The sequence below is a fragment of the Pteropus medius genome, unplaced genomic scaffold, assembly GCF_902729225.1.
Source record: "Pteropus medius unplaced genomic scaffold, Ma_sr-lr_union100, whole genome shotgun sequence".
Taxonomy (NCBI): Eukaryota; Metazoa; Chordata; class Mammalia; order Chiroptera; family Pteropodidae; genus Pteropus; species Pteropus medius.
Genome location: NW_024342473.1, coordinates 1587641 through 1599875, shown reverse-complemented (window position 1 = coordinate 1599875; position 12235 = coordinate 1587641). Strand labels below are relative to the sequence as shown.

At 38.5% G+C, this 12235-nt stretch overlaps 1 pseudogene; it reads right to left on the bottom strand.

Annotated features, from left to right (window-relative positions):
• Positions 1 to 10986: 10986 nt before the first annotated feature.
• On the bottom strand, positions 10987 to 11997 carry LOC120604386 (glyceraldehyde-3-phosphate dehydrogenase-like; annotated as a pseudogene).
• Between the last annotated feature and the right edge of the window lie 238 nt (positions 11998 to 12235).

Genomic DNA, 12235 nt, shown 5'->3' with positions numbered 1-12235 from the left:
CCACATGTAGTGTGATCTAAAATGTCAACTTATATGGCTAATTTTGAAAGACTCCAGGCCAACAACTCATTGTAAATGTTTTTTAGAAATTGTTCTTGAGGGCTCCCTCTGCACAGGATTTTAGACTAAGTCTGTGGGACTTAGAGTTTGAGATTATGACCTTTGGAGGCTCATAATTTGCTGTGGAAGAAGGAGCCATGTGGACTTTCAGATACAAAGCCAGATGAAGGGGCAGGCAAGGGCTGGTGGGAAAACCGGCGGGAAGCTCGATTGTATGAACTTATGTGGTTTTTGAGAGCCTACTCTGTGCCAGGGACTGGAGAGACAAAAAGAATAAGCAAAGGCCTTGCCTTAGGGAAGACTGCAGTCAAAATATGTCCAACATGTGCTGTCAGTTTCTGGCAATTTCTCTTCCCTGCCCCCTCCTCCACTCACTTCCCCATCCTTGTCACTGGCCTACTTTTTTCCCACAGGCTTCATCACTCTCTAAAACAATCTTGCTTGTTTATTTGGTTACTTGTTAATTGTTTTTCTCCCCCACTAGAAGGTGAGCTTCATGAGAGTTTGTTCTACACTATCCATAATCCCTAGAATGGTGCCTGCAGTTAATAGTTGCCCACTGAATATTTGTTGACTGAATTAAATACAGCCCAGCATGAATAAGAAAGCCTGATAATGAAAGGGAGTAAGAGGATCTGTTTTGAATCCAGACTATTTGGGGTGAAAGCTCAGCTCCACCTTTACTCACTGTATGACCTTGATCTGGTTACTCAACCTTTGTATGACTCAGCTTCCTCAGCTGCAAAATGAGATACTAATACCTGCTTCACTGGATTGTTAGGGAAATTAAATGAGTTAATATATACAAAAAACACTTAAAGCAAGGGTTAGCGAATATTTTCTTATAGAGCATTATAGTAAATATTCTAGGCTTTGCAGGCCATGTAATCTCTCTTACAATGACTCTACTCTGCCCTTATAGCACAAAAGCAGCTGTAGACAATACATGAAAGAATTGAGTGTAGCCATATTCCAATTAAAACATTAAGAAGTATAGCATAACATATAGCATATAAGAATTAAAATACAAAATAATAATCTATTGGCTGGGGAATTAGAAGTCTTTCTTTTGCAACAAATTCACTGTGTGGTTTCAAAGTCTCTGAGTTGCAGCTTAGTCATCTGTAAATAGACATAATAACTACTCTTTCCTACCTCCCTGGGTTATTTGGTGATCACATAAAATAAAAGATAAAATGAAAAGTACAAATGTACTGTGTACAAATAATGCAAAATGCAGTACAATATGATTCTATAGTGCTGCTTGTATCCTAGGTTGCCATGCAGTAGATGGGTCAGATATTATTATGCTCACTTTACGGATGAGGAAACCGGAAATATGAAGTGACTCATTTGAGGTCACACAGCTGATGAATAGAAGACCTAAATTTGAACCTAGAAAATTTTTATTCTAGCACAATATATGCCAACAACAGTGTAGCACATTTCCCTATCCACTGAACATAAAACTTACACAGAGTTTCTTCTTTACCTTTTTTAACACATAAGTATCCCATATCCCTAGGTTCACCCCAGGCCAAAGAGTTCTATAAGTACTGTAGCAATGGCTTCCTGTCCTTGTAATTATCAGAAATAATTATAAATTCAACCCACACTTTGTCTTATCAAATCAAAAAAGAAAGTAAAAAAGAAAAATTCAGTGACATGACTGTTTCCTAATAAGCTTGACTGCAAAAGAGACAATTTCACAACACAATTCCATCCCCATTCCCCAACCCCCAAAACATTTTCAAGAAGCACAAATATATATTCTAGTTAGTTTGTATGTTGGTTGAGTTGCATCTGTTGTATTAAAGAAAATTACTTGGTCTGTCTATAGTAACAAGGGGATGAGGCTTTTAGTAGTTGATGAAGACTTACTTACCGTTGATTGGAGTGCTGCAGCCCTGCAACCATGGAAACTCAAGACTCCAGTTTTCAGCTACTGTGTGCATGGAGCCTACAACCTTGCTAAATGCCAGCTGAATGCCTGTGAGTGAATAGTCCAAGTACTATGTATTAACACATTAGAGTAGCTAAAATTAAAAAGACCAATAATTACAATTTTCACTAGAATGTAGGGAAACTGGAACCCTCTTACAATGTTGATGGAAATGCAAAATGGTAAAGCCACTTGAGGAAACAGGTAGGCAGTTTTCTAAAAAGTTAAATTTATACTTTCCATATGAAACCCAACAATTCCACTCCTAAGTATCTACCCAAGGGAACGAAAAGTATATGTTTACACAAAGATTTGTATGCAAATGTTCATAGCAGCATTATTTATAATAGCCCAAATCTGGAAACAACTCAGAGGTCTACCAATCAATGAATGTATAAACAAAATATGGTGTTTCCGTACTATAGAATGTGACTTGGAAATAAAAAGGAACAATGTGTGTAATAATATGAATGACTCTCAAAATCATTATGCTAAGTAAAAGAAGACAGACATACAAGACTACATATTATATAGTTCCATTTGTATGAAACCTTCAGCAAAAGCAAAACTATATAGCAGCAGAAAACCATTTAATGAGCTAGGGTGGGAAGCGGGGAGAGCAGGGATGGACCACAAAGGGACATTGAAAGTACTCTAAATTTTGAAAGTGGTGAAGTTTCATGACTGTATATATTTTCTAAAATTCATATAACTGCACAGTTTAAATGGGTGAATATTAAAGTACATAAATTATACTTCAATCAGGCTATGAAACAGAAGTGTTGTATAATTTTTTAAGTTCAAGTTATATTTTCTTTAAAATTTTACAACTTTATTTTAGAAAATGTGCAGGGTCTAAAAATGAATAGCAAAAACCTTAATTGCACCAATCTAGAGATAACCTCTATTAATATTTTTAAAGAGTTAATATTGAAAATAATACTATGCCTCAAAAAATTTCACTTAACATTACATCTTGCAAATTGCATGATCAGTGTAAGAGAGTGATCATATCACTTCTAGTTTGCAACACTGAATATTTTTTTCTCTTTTTATTTATTCAAATATTTTAGAGTACTTTGATTTCCAGTGGTGTTGTTTCTTTCTTAAATGCTGTGGCAGTCACTGAGGCTGTTCACACATATTTTAGTTTTTCTCCCACTGCGAGAGTAAGTTTGGACTATTCCTCCTTTAAGGATAAGCTTGGACATAGAACTTGCTTTGGCCAGTGAAATATGAGTGAGATAATATGCTACTTCTGACAAGAAGCTTTAAGAGCCAGTGCACAATTTGTCATATTTCCTATTTCCTGCCTGGATGATCATGAAAATCTGAGTCAAGATGGAGCCTCCAACAGTCTTGGTCCCTGAGTGACCCTGGCGACCAGAGTTCCCAAGCACCCCGCCCCCACCCACCCCACATGTCAGGTAGCATGAGTGAGCAATAAATCTTATTAAACCACAGAAATTTGGAGTTGGTTTTCACTGCAACATAATTGAGATTATCGTGACTCATATAGGTCTATGTAGTTTTTATGAAAATAAGGTGAAAAGTCAATCAGTGTCCTTTCCCTTTAAGAAAATGCATTAATCAGTACTAGGATTGTGTGATTCTGAAACAAAGGAAAACATGTCTCTTGGCTAATGATTTTCCAATTTTGAAAACAATTTCCTAATGCATTTCTTTAAATAGAGTGAAGAAAGGAAGTTATTTGGCTCATAGGAATAAAGTAAACCACGGGTTTTTATGAAAATGGCACCAAAAATTCAATAAGAAAGGGAAAAGTTAACTCCGAGACTCTGAATTGATCCACATTTAATTTGCTTTGTGTGCTGCTACTATTGTTACACAGACAGCATTGTTTGCATTGTGATTACATAGGAGCAGCCCTGTGCTGCTTTGATGCAAAGAGGTGTTTAGAGGGGTTACACAGGACATGTTATGATGGTCAAGCTGCTACCAAGGGCTGGAATATTCTGTATTTGGATCCCAAACAGGAAGTTATTTTTCTTGTAATAGGAAGGAGAATAAATTATCTTTCCCAAGGCTACACAACCAGAAACACACAAAGGATGCTGAATGTCAGGTAGAGCTACAGTGGCAGGGAAACGAAGGCTCACATGTACAATAAGGAGATAACATTTTGCAAATCATATTGGAGAACAGACCAGAAATATCCTGCCATAAGAATTAAGGGCCCCAAAGAAGTGGCCTCTCAGTCCAACCAAGCCTGAGATTTGGTGCCAGAATCAAAACAAATTCCTCAGAGATCATAAAATACAAAAAGAAAAGAAATACCAGACACCATTGGCTAAGTATTTTTACCCTACAAAATGATAACAGAACTCGACATAATATTTTTTGTTGTTATAAAATGTTATGTGGATGTGTGTATGTGTGCATGCACATACACATATATGTATTCATAGTCTAAGCACAATCATTCTCAAAAATTATTTGCCATCTTTAAAAAGTCCCAAGTTTCAGAACACTTCTGGGCATTGCTATATAGAAACATAGAGATATCTGGGCTGGTAGATTTTTTTAATGTGATTATTATAATCAATATTCTGGTGCTCATGTATCTGCTAAACACTGCATTGCTTTGTATATTTTCATGTAGGAAAAGAGCTATGGGTAAAGCATGAGTGATGTGTTCCTATACTATTGAAATATTTATAGTGACCTTGATGTGACTGATATAGGGAAAAAATATCAAATAGCAAAGAAATTGTAGGAGAATTATAGTTAGAAATAAGGATTAAGAACTTTCATGTTTGGAAAAATCATTGGAAGGACATAGATATTCAGGTTTTAAATTTTGGTTTCAAAGCCATTTTTAATGAGACTACGAGAGAATTTTTACTTTTCCAAAATCAAAATATTAGACCACATCTTGACTGTATTTTAAATAATCACAGAACATCTATTAGGCAGCACAATTAAGTACAAACGAAAAAGGACTATAGCTCTACTTCTGCTGGAGAATATAATAAAGAGATAAGAAAGCAGGTTAATTTCCTTCCTCTGTATGTTCATAAATAAAACAGGAAATATGAGTCCTGGGGATTCATTCTGAAGGTTGTTGTGTCTTAATAATAACAACTAATATTTACCAAGTATCTTGCACATGACAGATAATTTATTTACTCTTCACAAAGTCTCAGTCAAGTCAGCTGTGGTAGACTCTTACATGGTGGTCCTCAGTTACCCGCACTTTACAGTATTCACCCTTTTATGTATTCCCTTCCTACATTGACACTGGGCTTATTCATGTGACTTGCTTTGGCCAATGTGACATTAGCAAGCACGATACAAGCACAGACTGGATAAGTGCTTAAACTTTGGATTTGTCATCTTGAGATTTAGCTGCCATGTAAAAAAGCTCAGGATAAATTATGAAATGATGAGACACTACATGGAAAGAGGTTCTGGAGGATGAGAAACCACCTTAGCATATTCCGGCCCCAGTGGAGCTCCCTGCTAAATGCGGTTGTTTAAGATATCCAAGAAAAAACAGCAGAACCACCTGGATGAGCTCCACTGGACAGAATTATTAAAAAGTAATAAATAGTTGTTATTTTAAGCCACTATATTTTAGGATGATTCGTTACAAAGCAATAGCAACTGAAATATGAGTAATTTACAATAAACAAATATGAAAATTTGGGCTCAGAGAAGTTAAATATATCGTCAAAGTCTTATTATATGATTGCAACTCCAAATGTACCACATAAAATCCCGTGTTCTTTTCACTATACGCTCCCCTACATTTCAAATTGTGCATCCAAACTGCTTATGTGGCATGTCTCCCTAGCTAGGTAACCCTTGGTTTTCTTCAGAGAAATGAGGCTGGAATCTGGCAGGAAGAGGGGTCTGCTATCTCTCTTTCCCCTTTGCCACAGAAGCTGTAGCTCATTTCTAGAAAAACATCACAGCCCTTGCAATTGATTTGGGAATAAGATTCTACATCTGACTTTCGGGAAATTACAACAGGAGAGGACTGAGCTCTTGAGCACGCATGATCCCTTCCTATGCACACTAAAATGCTACTTTAGATTTTGATGGTTTATTCCTCAAGAGAGGAGATCTAAACAGGGGAAGGTTAATTGACTAGGCAAGACCAGAACTTCCAATAGAGAATGTTCTTTAAAAAATATACCAGGATGTGTTAACCCAATAAATAATTCATCAGACTGCCTTTTCATAGACTAATAGAAAAATATTGCAGAATGCCTACACGTAAATCAGTCTGCAGTTAGTTAAATAAACACTCTATGCAGATGTCACTTGTAAAAACCAGATATAAACATTAATTGTATGTTTTACCCAGGCAAAAACATAATGTCTAGTAACTTCAATTCAAAGTCTATTAAAATCTCATGGCCTTGAAAAGGTTACCTGACATCTTGTAGGCCTGATTCAGGGCTGAATAGACATGTCCCCTGTCACTGAATGTACAATAGCCAAACACTCAAATGACAGTTTAGTTACACTTGCTGCCCTTATAGAGAAACACTGAGGGCTGTGATCCTTCTGGGCCTGCTGGAATTCTCCTGACCTCAGGGAGCACAGCTGTGGCAGCAAATGCAAAGGCAGAATGTGTGTCTGCAGATGCTCAAAATCCAGCTCCATTAGCAGCTCCTATTTTTACCTAAACAATTTCTTAATTGTTTGATATGCTTTTAAAAAAAAAACCCGATGATAATGTACTAATGATAATGATAACATATATTATTTATATAAGTTTTAATATTGAAATATATTTAAATATTTACATAACTAGTATATATTTTTGAACATAAAATTTTAATATTTATATGATTATAATAATTATTATTATAGTTAAGTCTTCCTATATCCCAGGAATTGTGTTAAGTGCTTTATCTGCCTTTTTTTTTTGCTATTTAATATTCACAACGACTTTGTGAGGCAGGTACTATTATTACTTTAATTTTCAGATGAAATGTCTAGGATATGAAAAAACACAGTAATCAAACACACAGAGATAGTCAGCCCATGGGTAATGTAACAACAAGTTGACACCATGCAGCTACTGATGAGATACATTCAGAAGGAAATAAAATCACTTCTATGGTATTCTTGCTAAAGATCAGACAAACCCAAATTAAGGGACATTCTAAAAAATACCTGGGCAGTACTATTCAAATAAGTTGATTGCATGAAAGACCAAAACAGACTGAAAATCTGTTCCATATTAAGGTAGACTAACAAAGCAAGATAACCACATGTAACACATGAACCTGGACTGGATGCAAGATCAGAAAAAGAACATTAGCAGGGCAATTGGTGAACCTGAGGACTACAGATCAGATAATCGTATTTTGTTAATGCTAACTTTCTGATTTTGATCATTTTACTGTGGCATGACAAATGGTAACATTGGGGGACACTAAGTGATAGGTATTCAGGAATTCTTTGTGTTATTTTTCTAACTTTTTTTGCAAGTCAAAAATTATTTCAAAATTACAAGTTGAAAACTGGAGGGGGTGGGAAGTAAAAGAAAAACCCCACAAAGTGTGGCAGGGAATCTAGGGAGACAGAAGAGGTCGTACGAAACACAGAATGGAAAATAGGAATGTTTCTCTTCCCACAGTTCTTGATACCACTTGGGGTTTGTCCTTGGAGTGGTTTATCCAGAAGATAAATTTCTTTAGTATAAAATTATTGTGAATGACAGGCTATTTGATTTAGAAGAGAACTTAAAGTTATTCTAGGGGCCTCATTTTGCAGGAAAGACATCTGAAGCCGAGAAAGGTAGGGGGATGATGGGCGCAAGGTCACACAACAGAAGAGCCAAGATTAGCGCCTAGCTCTTCTAGGTCATGAGATACTATTTCTGTTCCACCACTCATTTCTGAAAGAGGACACCTCTCTGCCAGATGGAACTCAAGCCCAAAATCCATGGTGTAGGGATCTTATCCATAAGCTGTGCTATTCTTCCTACCCACCTGCTAGAGATTTGCTTCTGTAGCCAGAAAGTCATTCATTTATTCACTCATTCAGTGAATATTTATGGAGTATCTTCCAACTGCTCAGAGGGCTCGTAGATACAGCAACTATCAAAAACAAAGTCCTCAAATTCTGGTGGACTGGCCTAGGTACTGATCCATTCTTCACTACTAATGACCTGCATGACCTTGGGGACATTCTTTTACTTCTCTAAGTCTCGGCTTGATCTTCTGTAATGCAGAGATGATAGAAGTACTCATAGGTTTCTCTGAGTATTAAATAAGATATTGCATCTAAGCCCTTAGCAGAATTATCTGATATGTAAGTACTCAATAAATATTAAGTATTACAGTTATTTTTTCTCTCCAACCTGAAGTTCTGTCAGTTATACTAGCAGTGAAGAAATCTGGGAGTGCTCAGAAATTTTATAGAATATTTCTAAATGCATTAAAAACTCACATTTAGGAAGGTGAGTTTTTCCAACAGAGTAATTTTCCATTTCTTTGTTATTTTCAAAGGTAGATAACAATAAAAAGAAAGGGCAAGAAAGCCCATCTGAGAAAATTGGTACTGAGCGAGAAATTCAAATGGGAGTTATAATATCCAAAATATCTGATAGGTTTTTTTTCTAGATTCAAATGAGACTGTTCTTGGAAGCTGGTTGCATCTAGCCTCTTCGTGGTCATAATTTTAAAGCCATTTTAGCTAACCCTTGATTATTTCCACAAATGGAAAGAATAATAGATTATGCCACATGAAACGAGATAAGCGGAACCCACTAGTGCTGCTTGGAGCAAGCTTCTGGTGCCTCCTGATTGCTGTATCCTGGGAATGTGACCTTGTTCCTCTGCCATATTCCTGTTGCCTGCTCCCAGGACCAGGTCCCTATGGGTACCCACTTTCTTCCCCTATCCCCACCTTCTTCTGTAGCACCCAGCAAAGGATGTGTTTAACAAACGTATGTTCAATAAATAAACCTATTTGGGGGGAGTGGAATCTAGTAAAGCAATCAGAAAAAAAAATTGTAATGAAAGTTTCTTTAATTCATTCAAAATTTTGTCTGTTCATACACAGATGGTTGGGACTTAAGTGCACAGAAAGTACTTTGGTTTCACATGCTTCCTACATAACAATTTTGAATGAGAGGTGGGACTTATAAGAATTTGCTCTCATAGTCTCCAGCCACAAACTCTGGAGGAATGACACTAAATAAACCTAATTAATAGATCTATTTGGCTATATATCTGGGAGCAGAATCTGTGGGTCACATGGTATGTGTATGTAAACAATAAAATAAACAGAGCCACTTTAAAGTGGAGCCAGAGTTGCCATGCCAGAGTTCTTATGCCTCAAATCTTTGGAATGTTAAAACAGGGCAAAGTAACCTTTGTACTGGGCCTAGGGCAACAATGCATCCCAAAGAACTGTTTGTAAAAATAACAAAAGAGCAGTTATTACTACTAGAAGGATGACTATTACACTGAAAATTAAAACCATTGTTTAGAATTAACATCACTGTATTAGGTTATTTGCACTAGTAAAAATGCCTTCCTTCTATTGATGTAATTGTTCCCCTTTCCTTTCTCATAAATACCCACGGCCTCTGTCTCCTAATCAGAACACTGTTTGGGCTTCTGCCTGGATTAGTGCATCCTGACTAGCTATTCTTATTGATCTCCATAAATCCTTGTTGCCTCTCACTTTGAAAGGCCTTTTATTTTTAGGGTAGCCATTTCCTCGCAGCAAACAAAGAAGGAAAATCAGCAACACGATTCCCAGCATTCATAGATAAAACATACCAGTCACCGTGAGAAGGGCACCTTTTCCCTCGAACAGAATATGGAGGAAAATTTCTCCTGTGTGGTTTAGGGAGCCATATTCTCAACGATCTTCCTGCAGGAAAGAGGGCAATGAATTATGACATTTCTCCCTGCAGGTCTACTGCCCACGGCCAAGGTTAAAGGGCAGGGCAAGTGTAGAGGCAGAGTGCAGCCTGTGGTCAGTGTAGAGTGCTTGAGGATAGCTCACGACTGGTGAAACAGAGAACTGTAGTCAAGACTTCATTTTCTTTTTTTGAAGAGAACTCTCTACTCAAAACGTCCCTCAAGGCTGCTTCTGCTCGCTTCCAACCTCAACCCCCACCTGGACCACAAACTCTCTGGTATCAAAGTTGGGTTGTTTACTTAACACAAGCCTAGCAGTTAACCAGACAGAAACCACATTAGGGCTGGTCCCCTTAAAAGAGCTCTGAGGAAGTTGTTTGATGTTCTCTATGTCACTGGCATTAGTCGGTTCACAGAGGACAGATGAGCATTTGTGAGACAGGAACATGAAATGGAAAGGAAATGAGAAAAAGAAATAAAGTTTCACAGCCAGGGCACTGCCATTTTGGGTTCATTTTTCAGAAAACCCACCTTATCATTTATCCTCTACATGAACCTATTTCTGAAACAGACTTCATTCTGAGTTTCATCTTTTATGATTTAAGCAGGAGATTTTCTACCTGCATGAGCTGAGTAGGACCAACATATTTAAAAAAACAAAACAAAAAACAAACAAACAAAAAAACAGAAAATTAAACAACTGTGGCAAAAGAATGTCTATTCTCTGGGCAAGATGGAAGAGAGTCAGCTATGGGCCATTTGGAGATCATTTAGACAGCTGTCCATGGCTGGGGTCCATGCAGAAGCAGATTCCTAATCCAATGTCATTATTTTCCCTACAGAAATCTACTGGGTCAACTGAGAAGGCTTGGACCATCCCAGGGTACAGAAAAGGAGACATGGACCTTAAAGTCAAGCCTGGGGTTTTTTTTTTTCTTTTTTCTTTTTGGCTGGATACAGTGAACTTTATTGATGGTGCGTGACAAAGTAGGGCTCCCTAAGCCCCTCCTCTTCTTCAGGGGTTTGGGGATGAAAACTGGAGGTCAGGAGATTCTTAGTGTACTGGGGGATCAATTTGTGGCAAGGACTCCCCAGGAGCTGAGGGCCTCTTCCTCTCACTGAGGCTAGTGGTCCAGGGGTCTCTTACTCCTTGAAGGCCATGTGGACCATAAGGTCCACCACCATGTTGTTGTAGCCAAATTCATTGTCATACCAGGAAATGAGCTTGACAAAGTGGTCATTGAGGGCAATGCCAGCCCAGCATCGAAGGTAGAAGAGTGTGTATCACTGTTAAAGTTTCGGGAAACAACCTGGTCTTCAGTATAGCCCAGGATGCCCTTGAGGGGACTCTCTGACGTCTGCTTCACTACTTTCTTGATGTCATCGTATTTGCCAGCTTTCTCCCGGCGGCAGGTCAGATCCACAACTGACACATTGTGGATAGGGACACAGAAGGCCATGCCGGTAAGCTTCCCATTCAGCTCAGGGATAACCTTGCCCACAGCCTTGTCAGTTCCAGTAGAAGCAGGGAGGATATTCTGGGCCCCTTTCCCATCATGCTACAGCTTCCCAGAGGGGCTGTCCACAGTCTTCTGGGTGGCAGTGATGGTGTGGACTGTCGTCATGAGTCCTTCCATGATGCCAAAGTTGTCATGGATGACCTTGGCCAGGGGGACCAAGCAGTTGGTAGTGCAGGAGGCATTACTGACAATCTTGAGGAAGTTGTCATACTTCTCATGGTTCATACCCATCACAAACATGCGGGCATCTGCAGAAGGGGCAGAAATGATGACCCACTTGGCTCCATCCTTCAAGTGAGCCCCAGCCTTCTCCAAGGGAGTGAAGACAGCAGTAGACTCCACAACATATCAGCACCAGCGTTGCCCCATTTGATATTGATGGGATCTCGCTCTTGGAAGATGGTGATGGGCTTTCCTTTGATGACAAGCTTCCCATTCTCAACCTTGACTGTGCCTTTGAACTTGCCATGGGTGGAATCATACTGGAACATATAGACCATGTAGTTGAGGTCAATGAAGGGGTCATTGATGGCAACAATATCCACTTTGCCAAGTTAAAAACAGCCCTGGTGACCAGGCACCCAATAATGCCAAATCCGTTTACTCTGACCTTCACCATCATGTCTCAAGCTCGCGGCTGGCGCTGTGCAGGGGGACGCGGCTGTCTGTTGAACAGGAGGAGCAGAGAGCCCAGGCCTGGGTTTTAATCCTGCTCTCTTCTGTAATTCAACCTCTCTTAGCCTCAGTTTAGCCACCTTTGAAATGGAATATTAATGCCTTTCTTTGAGGTTAGAGGTAATGTAACAATGCCAAGGATTAGAACTCATACAGCACATAAATTAGGATCTGTCAGGTAA